Source organism: Drosophila kikkawai, chromosome 3R, assembly GCF_030179895.1.
Source record: "Drosophila kikkawai strain 14028-0561.14 chromosome 3R, DkikHiC1v2, whole genome shotgun sequence".
Lineage (NCBI taxonomy): Eukaryota > Metazoa > Arthropoda > Insecta > Diptera > Drosophilidae > Drosophila > Drosophila kikkawai.
Genome location: NC_091731.1, coordinates 28,643,942 through 28,660,256, shown reverse-complemented (window position 1 = coordinate 28,660,256; position 16,315 = coordinate 28,643,942). Strand labels below are relative to the sequence as shown.

Sequence of the window (16,315 nt, the reverse complement as noted above, 5' to 3'; positions counted from 1 at the left end):
CTGGCGAGTGCATGCGCTGCAGCATCCCGTGAACGTTCTGGCCCGCGGTTTTCCTCGAGCGATCTCCAGGTAGCGTGATCCGCAGTATTTTGCGACTGCTGTCGTCGTCGCTCCTCCGAGTCCTGTCTGGCGAGTGCATGCGCTGCAGCATCCCGTGCACGTTCTGGCCCGCGGTTTTCCTCGAGCGATCTCCAGGTAGCCCGAGCCGCTGTATCCTGCGACTGCTGTCGTCGTCGCTCCTCAGAGTTCTGCCTGGCGAGTGCATGCGCTGCAGCATCCCGTGAACGTTCTGGCCCGCGGTTTTCCTCGAGCGATCTCCAGGTAGCGTGATCCGCAGTATTTTGCGACTGCTGTCGTCGTCGCTCCTCAGAGTTCTGCCTGGCGAGTGCATGCGCTGCAGCATCCCGTGCACGTTCTGGCCCGCGGTTTTCCTCGAGCGATCTCCAGGTAGCGTGATCCGCAGTATTTTGCGACTGCTGTCGTCGTCGCTCCTCAGAGTTCTGCCTGGCGAGTGCATGCGCTGCAGCATCCCGTGCACGTTCTGGACCGCGGTTTTCCTCGAGCGATCTCCAGGTAGCCCGAGCCGCAGTATCCTGCGACTGCTGTCGTCGTCGCTCCTCAGAGTTCTGCCTGGCGAGTGCATGAGATGCTGCATCATTTAATCGTTCCCGCGCTCGGACTCGTTCACTACGCCTTCTCTGAGAGCGTACTGCGGTATCTCGAGCGCGAGCCTCCTGTGCAACCTCCGGATTCACTGAGCGGACAAAGGCATTGTGCTCGGCATTTCGGGCTCTAATTTGCGTAGCATTTCGAGCGTATTGAGCGCGACTTCTCCTAAGTGCGGCTTGGCGACGCTGCTCCTGAGATAAAGAAGATGTGCGTGGCATTTTCTTTTCGTTCCTGTTAAAAAATGGTTAGATAATATGGTTAAATGTATGTTTCTAAAATCTGAAATGTATTAAGATCGATTTTGTGCTCCGGGCCTCCATGTCCTTACTTAATATTGTTCTCATTATATTTCGATTTCCACCGTAGATTCTTTTAGGGGGTTCAGCTTGTGAGATTTAAAACGCCGCTATAAACTTAACGGCGTTTTAAAACTCAAACAAACTATACGCTGAAAAAGCTAATCCCTCTAACGATGGTATCCACAGGAAATCGAAATATATTGAGGCAAATTTTTCAAAACATGCCCAAACCAAAACTTGCTAAAATTGTGGCCAAATTTAACAATTTAAAAACAAAATGTATAACTTACCAAAAATAGTTGTACACTTTTATATATATAGAGATATATATATACACACACACACACACACTATTTGTCTTTACACTGATTAAAAGTATACATTCACACAATATAAAAATACTCGATGCACTGGTATATGTTGTCACTGTCACTGTCGTGATAATACTAATCCGCGGATTATAAATGTGCGCAAATAAATAGGCACCTTATATTACCTGTTAACAACCTTTAGGGTTAACCCTTTTGACTCTACTTCAGGTATATATCAGGTAATACGATTGGTTATGCAATTGTGCAACATTGAACACGTGTTATGTTGCTAACAGGTATCAAATTATGATTTAAGGGTTATGCGAGGGCTGCATTTATACCTGATACCTGTTTGCTTATGCAATTGTGCAACATTGATCACGTGTTATGTTGCTAACAGGTATCAGGTTATGATTTAAGGGTTATGCGAGCGCTGCATTTATACCTGACACCAACTTCAGCATGTATCCCTCGAATGTTACCGTTTCTTAACTTAATAACAGGTGACAGATATATGTATATCGGGTCTGAAATATTAACCTTTGCGATAACCTTTTAATTTTATTGGAGAGTCTGCAATTCAGCAGAGGCTAAGAGAAGTCAATTGCCAATTGCAGAATTGGTCAGATATATCTTACATCAGCTATATATGTAAATTCAAAACATATTAGTAATATAAAAAATGTGAAGCCCATATATGAAATACTAAAAAAGTATTAATTTATATTCAAAATATTAATACGCCCTTTATAAAATATAGTTGTCGGATTTTCATAATATCAATATTAAAATTTTAGAATCCTAAAAATGCCATACTCGAAGAATGTGAAATATGTTGATAATTGTCGAAGTTCGACTTTTTTCTTGTAATTCTTCGATCGTTCCTATGGCAGCTATAATATATAGTCGTCCGATTTTCATAAAACTAAATATTACATTTTAAAATAATACAAAATGGCCATATCTCAAAAAAGATAAATATTCGTTGAAAAACAAAGAAGTTATAATTTTTTTCTATATATAGTTGTTGATATAGTTGTCCGATTTTCATAAAATTAAATATGAAATTATAAAATAATACAAGATGACACTATCTCAAAAAAGATAAAAATTCGTTGAAAAACAAAGATGTTGTAATTTTTTTTCTATTAATTTCCGGATCGTTCCTATGGCAGCTATATGATATAGTCGTCCGATATTCATAAAATTTTTACCAAAATTCAGGAATAATATAAAATGGTCATATTTAAAAAATAGTGCAAATATGTTGAAAAACAGCAAAGTTATAATTTTTTTTCTAAAAATTTATCAAACATTTGTATGGCAGCTATATGATATAGTCGTCCGATCCGGCCCGTTCCGACATATATAGCAGTGAGAGCATATAGAAGACTATATGCAAAGTTTCATTCAGATAGCTTTAAAACTGAGGGACTAGTTTGCGTAGAAACAGACAGACAGACAGACGGACAGACGGACAGACAGACAGACGGACAGACGGACAGACAGACAGACGGACAGACGGACATGGCTAGATCGACTCGGCTGTTGATGCTGATCAAGAATATATATACTTTATAGGGTCGGAAACGTCTCCTTCACTGCGTTGCAAACTTCTGACTGAAATTATAATACCCTGCAAGGGTATAAAAAACATAATATTTATAAGAACAAATAATGAGTTCTGAGCGGTCTTAAAGCTATCTAATTTCATAGTTTTCTAGAATTGCAGTTCTAAATTGTTTGCTTAATTCATTTAGTATATTTTTCTGAACTATCAAATAACAGGGTATCCCCGCAGCCCACCCTTTATTTTTAGTCTCGACACGAGCACTGCTAACAACTACAACAAGGCCAGCAATGACAGGCAATGGCCTGTGCCGTGAGGTGGTGCTGGTATCAATGGTCTTGGCTCTTGGCAACATTGTCGGCGGGGTCCGCTACGGTGGGGTGCAGAGCGCGGGGCTGGGGATGATCAATGGCCAACTGGTTCTTTGCTCTCTCCCGCAATTGCAGACGGCAAATGCAGACATCGCCGCTTTTTTTCTATGAAATAAAGGTCAAACGAGCCAACAAGACAGCGAGACGGCAACAAAAACAGCAACAAGTGTTTTTCTACAAAAGCTCGACTGCAGCAGTGCCGTAAAAATAAAGATTTATTGTATAAAGATTCTCAAGTGTTTTTATTCCTTTTGGATTTTCTGCTGCTTTGGCCTGACATTTGTTCAACTTATTTGGTATTTTTGACTGTTCATGGCAAAAACGTTTTCGGATTCGTTTCTTTAATTACGTGTGTAAGATGTCTTGGCTTAATTAAGCCGTATCTTGGGGGGGATTCTCAGGGCTCTGGAAGTAGAGCATTTATTTGGCCAACAGCTGGTTCTCTGGCGAAAAGATATGGCTAAAACACACCCAAAAGAAAGCTGATTTCCGCTGTGAACAGCACATTCCATTCCATTTCTATTCCCTTCCACTCCATTCCATTTCTCGATTTCATTCACAGAAGTGCGGCGTTGCGGCAGGGAATCTTAATTCGAATCGTTTAGCAACGGAAGCATCGAGTTGCCAGCCAAATCTTTTCTGCTCCACTTAAACATTTGCAACAACAGCGAGCGAGCAGCAAAAAAATTAATCAAAACAAACAATGAAGAAATGCTCAAAAGCAAATAAAAAAGTGCCGGCCCACAAAAATTGGGTCCAAGAGCCGTGGAGAGCGAGACTTTTCTGTGTTTGCCTGGGGGCGAGTTTCGACGATTTGAATGATTCAAAAGAGGAGCAGCTCCATATACATCTCCTCCTCGATTCCTATTTCTCATTTCGCCTTGTAATCTTGGGGTGGCCCAGAAAGTAGAACAAACCATTGAACCCGCATAAGGCCACAAAGCCAAAGAAACCGAACCAAATATTCAGCTATGAAAAGGCCAATTAATATGAAACTCGTTTCAATGGAATGCCGGGGCCTTATTACACTTATTTCTGTATTTGCTGTATATTCGCTGTCTCTGTGTGTGTTTTCTGTTTCTGTTTTCTTCCTCGCCTCATTGTATTTGCACTTGAACATTACTCATACGCACGGTTAGCCGGGTTAAACATTGTTGCGGGCAGTGTCACGCCCCGCAGAAATGGAGTATGTCTATGTGCACTCAAAACACAAATCAAATAAAGAACTGGACTTGAAAATAAATGAATATTTCCCAAATGTAATATAAATCAAATCCCAAATTCAAAGAAAATTCAAGTTAGATCAAACCTAAATGGAATTTAAATTTATTAATTTTAATTTAAGAAAAATCTGTAATAATGTTCAACTTTATTTCGAGTGTAGTGTGCCTCATCCGCAGCCGCAAAATGCCACAAGTTACGCATACGCCAGGTAGGCCCGGCTCTCATGTGCGACTGTGTGTGTTTACATTTTGTCGTGGTCGTGATTGATATGCGCTCGCACAATATGATCGATCTCTTTTCTTCATCATCAATTACAGTTTGCGGAGCTTTTGGCCCGCGCCGAGGCTCATTGTCCGCCGGCTCTTGGCGTTGTTGGTTTTATAATCTGTTTTTTTTTGTGGAGGTAATAATAGCTGGTGTTGTCTTAGCCGTTTTTCTTTGGCCCGGCATTTGTGGGTTAACTGCACGTTAGACACCGCTTGCCGGGCCACACACGCTGCTCTGGTCATGTGATTAGCCGGTCCTCCTAGTGAGTCATTATTTTCCGCCCAAGAAAATCTGAAAATTACCGCTGGCGAAAGAGCGAAAGACCTGTCAAATGTGTGGCAGCACCAAATTAGCATAATTTCTGTATTAAATGGCAACAAAGAAATACATTTTGAATAGGGTTTCTATATTCAAACTTATTGAACTCCCAAATGGAAATTTTTCTGCCAAAACATGCCACTCCACCTGGAATCGCCGAAACTATCGGACCGCCCCGTAAAATGCTTGCTTCGATTTTGTCAAAGCTGTCAGGGAAATTTGCATAAATGATAACTTTATCGAACTGAGCCAATGAGTTGGTTAGTTTACGCGGTAGGCGTGGTCAGTGAGCAGGCGAGTCGGAGAGTGAGTGACTGGCCTACGTGCGTGTCACCTGCGTGCCTCTAGCCATCCCGCTCTGGCTGTGGGCCAGGTAAAATTAACATGTCACTCCGCACAGGTGGAAGACTCAGTCGGGCCCAAAGAGCCTCGATTGGCATGTCGTGCAAGTGAGTTTTGCATCTGGCTAGGGCGTGGCACAGATGTGATGCAATGTAATCGATGGGAGGCTTTTTAAAAAATTTGTTTAAAACTATTCGTATTAAATCTATCGAATTAATATTAATATTCTATCTGCTTGTACTCTTACTCTATCTCAAGGCCCACTTGCTGGTACTAAACGCAGTGCATCGACTTCCACAAAATGTCATATATATCAGGCTCACTGGTTATCATTTTAGGGAACAACAGTAATTATATAATATACTTATTCTTAGTACAAGTCACCGGTTAGCAATCTTTGGTTCGATCTACAACTGAACCCAGCCTTTTCCTGTCGTTTGTCTTCGCCCCGCTCGATATTGTTTCAAATCAAGGCAATGTTCGTGGCCTAAACAAGCGCTTAAACAACGACAGCTATGGCTATGGCTATGGCTAACAGCTAAGCCAGTCGCAGCCCGTGGACTACATGAAGTGCCAAATTTATATAACCATTAGATACGGCGGTGGTTAAGTCTAAGTCTGAGCCTGAGCCTATGCCGGAGCCTCTACCCTAACCCCATTTGCATGCGCCGCCTTCGTCGGCTGACATCGCAACATTTTGTTGCAGCAGCTACCAATTCCGCAGTCAGCAGTCCGCTGCAAGTGGCAGTTGCAGTTCGAACCCGATTCCCAGTCCGTCCACTTAGTCGCAGCTCGTTTGGGCCACGTCTTTGGCTCGGGCTCAATCTGAGGCAGTTACCAGGCCAAAGGCACAGTGGTTTGAGGCTTACAAAAACTGGACGTTATTTTGAAATAAAACTCTTAACTTATCTTATCATTTACTTTGATATTTTGTACTACCCTTACACCACTGTGCACTGGCTGCAGGTTGTTCTCGTTGTTCGTTGCTCGTTCGTTGTCGGCTCTTGGCCGATGGTTGTTGGTTGTCATGTACGAAAATTGTAGCGCGCATTGCTGCAGGAAATAGTTCAAACATATCAATTTTATTTTTATTTATGCTAATAAACCGTTAGGCCGCCCGAGTGAATTATTGGCCATATACATAAACTAAAACTAAAAGGAACACCACCAAACGCACACACTCCCGAGCGTAAAACACACCAGCATTGGGAGCCACGACCCGGCGGCACATGTCGGATCCCCATTCCCGCTGATCGCGGGTGAAATCTGTGCATGCACTTTGATTAATCAAATCAAATTAACGCCGCATTCCCACACAAATCAATGCAATTTGCGCTGCGGTGCAGCCTGCCAAAGAGCCAATTGACATCGGCATCGACTCCGGTATTGGTTTGGCTTCGGCTTTGGGTCTTTGGGTTTTGGGTCTTGGAGTTGGGGAGCTGGTGCTGGTGCTGGCGAAAGTGTTGAGAGCACAACACCCACCCAAAATGGCAGCCGTGCCCATTTCGACGCCTTGGGGCGTGTGGGCTGGTGGAGCTGGTGGCTCTGATGGTTTTTGGTGCGGACTTTTTGCGGATTGATGGGCGAGGCCTGCATGCAAAACAAGTGCGATCCAAAATAAACACCACATGGATTCCAGACTGGCAGACACACACTTGACGATCGGAAGGCCCGCGGAATTTGGAGATAATTGAAATTTGTAAAGGTTTAATGGCATTTTTGGCTTTATATTTAATTGTAGAATTTTTACAAATATCGATCATTGATCAATCCTGAGATGTACCTACTACCAAGCTCATATGGGATATGTGCTTGTTTGTGATCTCTGAAGAAGGTCACTCAGGATCTAGCTGGGTCTTAGCTGTTTGTCAGCACTTTCAGGCCTCCAGCTGCAAACTCCAAAGGCGATTTGACAAACGATAGACAGAAATCCAAACCAAAAATGTTACCAGTGGCCGTATTGTCTGTGCCATTTTTGGGCAACCCCCCCGACGACATTATTTGTTTCTCCTAGCTCACATAATTAAAATCGACTCAAGTGTCGCCGCTGTCGTCACACCCAGTTGGAAATGTTCTGGCCGGAATTGGATGCTGGGATCCAGGGAGGAGAGGCAAGCGGTAGAGCTGGCTGCATAAATTTCAATTGGCAATTGACAGCGGCTTGTTGTTGCAACAAATCTCCATCAGCTGCATAGTAAAATGAATGTTTATTGTTCGGTAAGTGCCGCAGCCCCGCTGTCAGGAGCAGGGGGGAAAAAAACAGTCACATTTAATGCATGGGCGCAATTTATGGGAGCCATTTTCGGCTATTTGATTGAAAGACCCGCAATGGGCGTTCACCCATTGCCAAAGTGCCCGTGTGCCTGTTTATGTGTTTGCCGAGATTTCGCGTATTTTCGCCTATTAATTTACAACTTTTGAAGCCATCGCCTTAGCAGTAGCAGTTTCAGTCAACAACAACAACTGGACAAACAATTTGCCATGGCCGAAAATGGCAAGCAGCTGAAAAATTTCGCGTTAGCGTTTAGCTTTTTGTGTATCTTTTGCATAATTTCCTTCTGTCTTTGGAATGGCGCATGCCATCGACAACAAAAAACAACAGAGACCCCTGGCAAAAAGTGAAACTTTCATAATTACTTGAGAATTTCTGGCAAGCCGCATTGCATGCCCACTAACTCTCTTTTCAGCTTATTTGTTGCTTTCTGGCCAATTAGCAGAGCCCCCGGGCCGGTGGCTAACGGTAGCCTACACTCGGAGCTACCATCTCTGGCTCCACTCTATCTCCCGATCCAACTCCAACTCCAACTCCGACTCCAAGTCCAATAGCAGCTCCTGGTCAGCGGCTGTTTGCCGGTGGTCCCCGCGAGTGTTTGCCGTACGCATTAACGCCGTTTAGGCCCAAAAGACAAACGGCAAACAGCGGACAACAAGCGGGCAAACAAAGCGACAAGCTGGCCAAGAAACCGAGAAGCCAAGAAGCCAAAGTCAGGGGACAGCTGTCCACAGCTGGTGACCACCATTTAGCCAGAGGCTATCTTGTGGCTCTATCGGCTTATGTTGACTGTGGCCAAAGATCTATTGCCTACACGGAGGAAAAGTTTGGGAGTCATACCAACAACAAGAAAAATATCATTTAAACTCTTAACACAAATGATATCCAGATGTTTTCTTTTAAAACTTAAAATATTTCCGTATTTCTTAATTATTATTTGATAATTAAATAAATATGTTTATGGCCTTAGAGGTTTTCTGATTACTTAAATACTTATTTAGAGAAAGGTGAACCTAAAATAATAAAACCAAATAATACGTTTTGTTTATTTTAGAATATTCCTGCAACGTTCATTCTATATTTTGCTCTGCTTAGATCCCAGGGTATCCCCGCTTCGACTTGGCCCCGCGACGAATGTTTGCCCAATGCCAATGTGGCATTTAAAACTAATACGAGTGAGACAACAGCGCCTGTGCACCAAAATGGTATTGAAAACCGTCAACAGACTGCTTGGCGGCAGTCGCCGTTGGCTCAGGCCTCGAAGCCAGGCTCAAAGTCACAGCTAGTGGCTGGCTGGCTTGATTGCTGGGCAAATAATCGGTTCGAGACCGAAGGGGGCTGCGACCGAGACTGGGACTGAGGAAGCAACTTGGAACATTCTTGGATGTGTCAGGGGCGCAACCGTACACCAAATGGGCAGACCAGACTCTGCGACTGGCAGTGCACTTATTTGCGAATATGCATATGCTTATATACATGCCTCTGTGCAGCCCACTTGGCGGCCCCTTTCCCCCCGCCCCGCGAATAAATTGCTGGCATTTCGAGCGCATCGCTCAGCCCACATGTGGTCCGGTCCAAAACTACTGAGCTACAAAACTCCAAAACGGTTTATCTGCATGAGCGACTTGCCATTTGGCAACACCTCCCCCTGCTTTTCCATTAGCCAGCGACAGGTTGTTATTTATGCGGATTTTCCTAAAGCATATTTTCGTTTTGCAAATTAATTTCCGCGCCTTTGCCTTCATTAGCTGGCGTGGTGAAAATCTCTGGGAAAATCAGAGGACCCCTATCACAGATCAGAGATCTGCGAGCTTCTCCTCATGATCTTCTTGTCAGATGACGACTCGTTTTCCTTTTCGTTTTCGTTTTTCGCAAACTTTTCCAAATGTGACGTCTAATGAAGCGTGAGCTCTGTGCCAGTTGTCGTCGCATTGGCTCCCAGAGTGGCCAGTTGGCCAACCGGTTGGCGGATTTGAAAATCTGGTAGTAGTCATAAGCCGATGCAGCCTTGATAGCCGGCCAGCGGATACAAATGTGAGATAACTGGCCGCAGATCCGATGACAGCGAGAGAAAACACAGGTAGCTGCTCCACTGGGAGGCGAACGCAATGGCCATGATGACAGCCCCGAGAACCGCCACAAAGATCCATGGGATACATTTGAAATTAGCATAAAGAAAATATTTTATGCACCTGTATACTGATCAAGAAAATTGGGAGTATACTAGGAAAAGTAATTTCTGAAATGAAAGTAATGATATTCCTGCTAAAAAGTTAAAATATTAAATTCATTGGTTTTATCTTCACATTTTTGCTTTGAATGACAGGAAAATGATGATGTTGCTCCTCAGATCTGGTTCTTCTCCCTCTCTTCCTCTCACGCCGCCAGTTGTCTGCGATGGCCAGTGAGCATATGATTCGCTAACAAGCAATTATACGTACTTAATAGCTAAATCCTAACGATTTCCTCTATTACGGCGAATCGCATTCGCATTCGGGCAACCTGCCTTAATTTACAGCATGCAAAATGGAATGGAAGTAGAACCGCTGCACCGCCGGAGCTGGAAAAACCTCTGGCACTACCGGCAGACATAGCCACCAGCCGCCAACCAAGTGGTCGCCCGCTGTGCCCAGGCAATTTATTGTGTGTTTGTTTTAGGCGCACATATGAGTATCTCAGTATCTCAGTATCTGAGTATCTGAGTGTCTCACAGATGCATTTGGGCCTTGCAGCCAACGGTGCCTAACTGCAAATGTGAGAAAAACACAATTAGCTTTTGGCGGCAGACCACCTGCTGCTGCCGAGATCGCCAGCTCTCAGAAATATGAAGAAAAAACTCAGACTTTCCACACACACAGAGACACGGAAATGGAAAAGCGGAAAAGGGAGAGAGACTGGACTGAGACTGAGAAAACTAATTGCACATAGAAGTTGACCGCTGCACGGTTTATTTAAATTCGCCACAACAAAGCGCGCCGGCAAGTTTAAGGTCAGCTTATCGTGTGATATGCAACTGCCCCGACCATGGAACTCCGGCTCCGCGCTCAGAGGCTCCATTAAACAGCATGCAGATATAAAATATATACACACAAAGGCCAACAGCGACCATAAAGCGGACCAGACCGGCACACAAACGGCAAATTGAAACTAATCGAGTTTCGGCCAAAAGGCAGCTGCCATAAACATAAAAATAAAAATAAGTCAGAATCTAAGCAAAGTTTGCAGAGCTGACTCTGGCCGGCGATTGTAATAAAAATCACTTTGAATATCGCATAGGTGTGGTCCTAATTACCGATATTAAAGCGGATCTATTTCAGCAGGTCTTGTCTTGGTCTTGGTCTGGGCTCTACTGCGATTCAATTTCGTTCGATTCGATTCATTGCGATTTGATTTGCCACGCGCGGCCGGGGAAATCAATACGATCGAGCGATGGGCGGGGGAAATCCTCCTATTTTGCAATTGCAGATGGCGGAATCTGTGCAAATGGCATCAAATATCCGTAATTTCACTCGCCCATACGCAGAGGAGCGCCCTGGCCATCTCTGGGAGCTACCAAGGCCAGGCTGGCCAGCTGGTAACCAAGTAACCAAGCCCTTGCCTTAATTAAATAGCTGCCCGTTAAACACAATACACTTAAGTCCAAGACTTAGAGAGAAGCTGCGCCAAGCAGGAAGTGGTCGAAATCAAAGCAGTGGGCTTAAATAGCGCTTGCCTACTTTCGTTGTATCAATTTCACTGGGCCAACGGCCACGGCCTGTCACTCTGTCAGCCAGCCAGCCAGTCAGTCAGTCATTCGGGCAGTCAGTCAATCCGACTGTCAAAACGCACGCCCATTCATGAGCCGGGCCCGAGCATTAAAGGCTCAATTATGGCACACTTAATGAACTCATCACTCGGACAGCGCATCAAACAATAACTGCAGACTGTCAAAACAGAAACAGAGAGCCGGGCTGGCTCTCCACTCTCCACCAAATCAAATTGGAGCAGTGGCGTGGGCGGGACTTGATCTGGCCTTAAAGAAAGCAATTACCGACCACAATGAGCACTAGCATCTGGCCGGAATACCCGGCTGATGCCACAAGCCATTAGCTAAGGCGACACTAATCCAGCAATCGAAATGCTTTCGAATGGCCATCGATCGCCCCAGGGGGAAATTGGGGCTTTACGGCGTTATTTTTCTACGAAAAAATTATTGATAGACTACATTAGGCTTTACAACTTGCAATTATATTGCTGACCTTGTTCACCCGCCGAATAAAAGTCAAAAGTTTTCCAAGAAACTCCAGCTCAGTTGCAATTTAAAAGTTTGTGGTATCTATTTTATTTGGTTTTATATAAACGAAATTCAGGTAGCTCTCTCAAGAAGAAGGTATTTGTTTACGCAAATAAAATCAGTTAAATCAAATATAATTGTCTTTACTACGTTAGTTTCAAGGATATTTTCCCTAGCACACGCATATGCGTCCCCAACTTCCTGAGAGTTTGTGAGAAATTTGATATCTGAGAATTTTTCCACCGCACTGTCTCACCTTGATCTTGATGCATGACTGGAAGCACACCCATATTCCCGATCGACTGCCATGTGCATGGCATTACCGGTGTGTACCTATGGCATAGTATTAGCATTATCTGGTGCACAGAGTGCACACATGGATATGGATTTTACCGTTTTAGGCATTCAGTCTAATTGATTGTTTGCAGTTGCTGGCCGCCACCTACTGACCTTCACATTGAGCGGTGGCAGCGGACAGTATCCGCAAGTCGATCGACCGGACAAACGTCTCGGCGTCTAGCTCGTGCGCAGCCACAGCCACAGATACAGATATACAAGCTGCGGCTATGGCCCCAGATACAGATAGCGCATAGCTCGCGGATCGCATGAGGAACAAGAGATCCGATACGACCACACAATGGGCGCGTTAGATCGCTAATCGATTTGCTTCTCATTCGATTTTATTACGTATTCAAATTGGTGCAATTACCACTTGGAACTCGTATGGCACAGAAGTGGGTGTGGTCCGCAGCCAACATCGTTTTTGTTAGCTCTTTCTGATTTTTTGTTAAATTGTTTTGTGATAATTATAAATGCTGTTACAAAGTACACTTCAAAAGAAAAGCCTGTAATAGCACTTGGTAAAGTATTAATAGTGAAAATTAAAAGTTTATACCATATGCTGAGAGAGTTCAGATATCTTAACAGTTTTTCTAGCAGATTTTTTCTTGATTTTGAATATATAAATCACTTTATAAATCTATTTTCTTTGTGTTTTTCAATAAAACAAATAAAAATGTAGAGGCAACTTTTGTTTACAATAAATTTCCTTGATTTTGGACATATACGATCCGCGTTTTATTGTTCAGGTGGCTGACACTATCGTTGGCACTGTTGGGCATTAGAAATTTCTCCCGAGCTTGAATTACGTGCCGGATTTGGAGTGCGACAGTAACCTGCAACGGATCGCTGTCGGGGGTAACGCGAAACCTTCTTTCACAACGATTTTCATTCAGGTATTCAGCCAGCCAAGTCAGCCGGTCCTGGTATGCAGATATTCGCAACCGCAGTGGGCAAACACTTGCTGCCTGGTTGGCTACCAGGCCTTAGCCCCCTGCGAGACCCCTTTTTGGCCGCGTCTTGTTGCCAATCACTCAATCAAAACGTCACTTGGCGTGGCAGTTTTGCGTGGCGTTTGCTGGAAAATTGAAATAGAAACGTCAGAATTTCTGCTCTAATTATAAGGCGGTATGTTTTACGTACTACCCGAGTTTCTTGACTCTTGTCTGGCACTCTGCGCTTTTTTCTTCAATGAATATTTCTCTGTCTGTTTCGCCGTCTGCGCTTTGGCTTCCATCCGTCTGCCGCAGTATCTATATCTATATCTATATAGAAGTATATCTGCGGCCACGTCTCTGTCTCTGTATCGGTGTCTCTGTTGCAAGAGAGATTATGCTTTGATGCACTCACGTTAAGCTCACTTTACAGTTACAATTATTGTTTAATATCGTGTGGCCGCCGAGTACCCTACAGCCCAGACACTTGCCGCACTTTGTTGCAACCTGAAACGCTTCGGTTTCGATTCGGGTTTTCGTTTGCAATTATTATGCATTAATTGCGGGTGGGACAGTGGGGGCTCTCAGATGACTCCCGTTCCCCTGGAACCACAGCCACCACTGCACCCACTGACCAGTTGCCCAATCCAAGTGCTGAGACCACCATTAGTTTTCTTTTTACTGACATACACAAAACGCAAATTGTTTTAGATTGCCCAGAGCGGCGAATTATTTGGAGTATGTTGCCACGTTTTGTGTCGCCGCTGATTATATAAATCGCCAGCCAAGTCAGCGGCTGCCCCCGACCATTGGCTTTAATGGACGACACGTCGGTGGCAGCCGCTGGTCAATTGTGCGCTGCTGACCATTTGCCGGGCACGTGATTGCTTTCAGCTGGAAGCTGCCCCTGGGATTGTTAGTGTTGCACTTGGCATGTGAGTTTAAGCACTTCGTTAGTTGACCAAATATTTCAGATTCTGATTTACAATAATAATAATTTATACAATTTATTTTAAATTAGTTTCTTAATTTATAAGAATCACCTAAAGCTTGACTAAGGATGGAATTTCTTAAAAAAAAAAACATATATTTTCAGTTCAGTTCTGCTTTATTCTGCACTTATGCTTCGCCTTCGGAAAACGGATTAAACATGCATCAACCGGCTGCCAGACACAAATCAGCATTTAGTGCCGCTGTTGCTGTTGCACTTGCAGCGGTTGCTGCTGCTGCTGCTGCCTCTGGTTAAAATCAAAAAATTTTGCGCGCTTTGCAAGCGTGTCAAAAAATTGGTCATTGTTTGTAATTATGAAAATTGCTTAATTGTTGCCCAACTCCAGTGGCAGCAACACTTGCCGCCTGGCTGTTGCAGTTGCTAATGCGGCGGAATAAAAATTCGGACAGACATTTTTCAATGTTTTTCTTTTGTGTTTGTGTTGTTGTTGGCATCTGCCCAAGTGGCAATGCCTAATTGTTAATCACTGCTGTTATAATTCCAGCACTGGGTGCTAAATTGTATTGCCAAATTATTAATTGCAATAATATTTAGTTGCAATCTCTGCGGTGGATCTATATGTTTTTAATTTTCTGTTTCAGTTTCGCCTTGCTTGGCATACCGCGGGGCGAATTGCTGCGCCCAGTTTATTATTATTATTTTTTGTTGTGTTTCGGACGCCGTTTATTGCCGCTTGACTAAGCAAATTTATAAACTAAGCACCTACACCTATGTACATACATATGTGTATGTGCCAGTGTGTTTATAGCCCAGTTTCTTGTTTCTTGTTGTTTTATGGCCCAGTCAAACCAACAAACGAAACAAAAATGAGGCAAAAAATCGGTTTTTAATTATTATTATTGTTATTGTTATTACTGCTACCGATGTCGTTGTTGTTATTGTTTCGGTGGCTGCCACAGAGCTATTTCCGAGGAATGGCCCGTTCGTAATGAGCAATTCCAGCTGAAATTCTTGCGAGTGGAGTGGAGTGCCTTTTGTGACCGCTTTTGGCATGCAATTAAACGTTACTCATACGACCCTGTGGCCGCCCGCAAATTAAGCCAAATTAAGGCGGCTTATTAAGATAGCAGCCACAACTACACTCACACCCATACCGATACAGACTATGTATGCGGCAAAACAGGTAATTAAAATGCCCGCTCGCAGTTTGTCATATGATTTATAATAAGTTTTGCATAGATTTATTGACTTACTTTGGCTCCCCAAGCGGAGCAGGAAGAATGTGCGCGCAGGAAATGCCACTGCCAGATCGAGCCAGAGCACTGCAAATAGTTTCAAGCGAAGCAACATTAAGCGCTATAATTAATACAAATCAGCACACTTAACATATAAGTACACCCCGCACTAGTAACAAAAAACAGCGCCACTTTGTCATAGTGTAGCGCTCGGCACGCCCGGCACGCAGAGCGTTTTTAATTAGACATAAACGACCAGCCACATCCCGAGTGCTGCTTGTGGATGGGGAATGCCAATGGGATGCAATTGCGTCCGAAAGTGTTTAGTTGGCAATTACATAAAATAAGGAGCAGCTTCCAGCCAACGGTCCATACGGCATGTACATGGCTCCGTTTTCTCTCTTTTTATGCAACGCTCGAATTAACATGTTCCGCGGCCAAGCCAACGCACAAGTCGCTGTCATCGAACTCAGAGGCAGCCACACACTGGGCGAAAAATATCAAGTATATAACAAAAAATATATAATATAAATTGTATATAATTTGCTATGCCTTGTTGCTAATTTTGCAATATTTCTGTGAAAAATTTCTAAATTTGTTTACTACCTATTTTTTCCCCCATTGAAAGCTTTGCTTTCATTTTTCACTGTGTACACACTCAACTCCAATCTAAGCGTACCACAGACCTGCATACACTCCTCGGGCTAGTGTGTGTGCCTTGCCTTGCTCTGATTTCATCCGGCGACAACAGCAATCGCTGCCGCAGCAGCAGGTGCCTGCAACGCCCATTGCGTGCGTTGTCTTGTTGCTGTGTTTTGCGGCCGCTAGAAAAGCCAAGTCCCCCAGATAAGCTTCAGCATGGTACTGGCTGGATGACTTTGTTGGCTGGCTAGCTGGCAAGTGCGTGAGTAGACCCCTCCTATCAGCCAGAGGCGTGT

At 44.0% G+C, this 16,315-nt stretch overlaps 1 protein-coding gene across 1 annotated transcript in view; it reads right to left on the bottom strand.

The window, feature by feature from the left end:
* LOC108080224 (transcriptional regulator ovo) overlaps nt 1-15,414 on the bottom strand; it is a 53,773-nt gene extending 38,359 nt beyond the window's left edge. The window contains exon 1 of the mRNA XM_070287274.1: nt 15,396-15,414. The gene's annotated coding sequence lies outside the window, so the exon portion shown is untranslated. The remainder of the gene's footprint in view (nt 1-15,395) is intronic.
* Between the last annotated feature and the right edge of the window lie 901 nt (nt 15,415-16,315).